The sequence below is a fragment of the Sinocyclocheilus grahami genome, unplaced genomic scaffold (genome assembly GCF_001515645.1).
Source record: "Sinocyclocheilus grahami isolate Dianchi unplaced genomic scaffold, SAMN03320097.WGS_v1.1 scaffold8838.1, whole genome shotgun sequence".
Classification (NCBI taxonomy): domain Eukaryota; kingdom Metazoa; phylum Chordata; class Actinopteri; order Cypriniformes; family Cyprinidae; genus Sinocyclocheilus; species Sinocyclocheilus grahami.
In genome coordinates, this window is record NW_015512263.1 from 1 (window position 1) to 1214 (window position 1214).

At 52.7% G+C, this 1214-nt stretch overlaps 1 protein-coding gene across 1 annotated transcript in view; it reads left to right on the forward strand.

The window, feature by feature from the left end:
- Window positions 1-642: 642 nt before the first annotated feature.
- LOC107578105 (heterogeneous nuclear ribonucleoprotein Q-like) overlaps window positions 643-1214 on the forward strand; it is an 8302-nt gene continuing 7730 nt past the window's right edge. Inside the window, exon 1 of the mRNA XM_016264094.1 lies at window positions 643-715. The gene's annotated coding sequence lies outside the window, so the exon portion shown is untranslated. The remainder of the gene's footprint in view (window positions 716-1214) is intronic.

The window sequence follows — 1214 nt, forward strand, 5'->3', positions numbered from 1 at the left end:
TTTCTGAGTCAATGTTGCAAAAATGAATTTGAGGAACCTGACTCGGCATGTGCTCAGTGGCCGTGTCTTCAGAGAGAAATGCATGTTCACTGACGACAGGCTTCTAACCACAGCTCCAGAGCTACTGCTAACCATGCTGTCGGGAAACGCACCTCCGACTGGTTCAGGAACAGGTTCGAATCTTGTAAATTCACTGTCCTCTGCCCTGTTAAACCCAGCCACTTTCCAGTTTCAGACTAATAATATTGCCTGTCTATTATGAGCAAAGACCTGATCTACACACATTTGATAGCCCCATTCATTTCAAGCCAACACGTTTATTACACTGTTATGTAATGCAATCATTATATACCACTAGAAAATGCACCTTATATTCATATAAACAGATGAGTCTATGTGGAAATTGATTTTTTTTCCACAGTGCATCCCAGACCACATCAGGTCAGCTGTAGTGCATCTGCTTGTGTGACACTCCTGGGCCACCAGACGGTCGCTCCAGCGCAGGGGCGTCCGCAGATGCTGCAGTGCTGCTGTCCCGCCGCGTGAGGCCCAGCCCGTGAGCGGCCGCGTCAGAGACCCCGTTGATGGGGAGCACCGCCGCCCGCCATTTTACATCACCGGGAATCCAGCAGGGCTCCGCCGGGGAGTCGTTCACCCGCCCCAGAACACACATTCAGCACGATCCGAGCCGAACAGACCAGCAGAACCCCGTCAGGTGAGCTCGCGGCCGGGTTCCGTGGCGTCTCGTGCGGCGGAGGCCTTTATTCGCCCGGTGTTTGGAAACAATGCGCGGGGGAGGGGGTTTACCGGACACGCCAGACACGCTCGCTGTGCGAGAGCAGGCCCTCAGAACCGTCTAAACGCACGAGGACCTGCAGCGGTGGCTTATAAGAGTTATTACAGCGCTAAAGCAGCTGATTCTGTGCGAGTCCGGCTGCTGAGTTAGCGGGCTAATGCTAACGGAGGCTCGCGCCTGAATCACATTTAACACGCATTTATCTCGCAGCTTTTCTAATTTTCTTAAGCTGTTTTGGTGGCTCGTGTATTAATAGCACGTTTTGCGTCACGTAGCTCTTTTAAAGAGCAGTTCGCTCGGTGTGTAACGTAAGTTAGCTGCGGAGGGCCCGAGACTCGTGCTGCGCGCCAACGCGTGTGTATTTAGCCATTCACACTTGCTGAGCGCGTGTGTTTGTGGACTATACACACACTCTCTC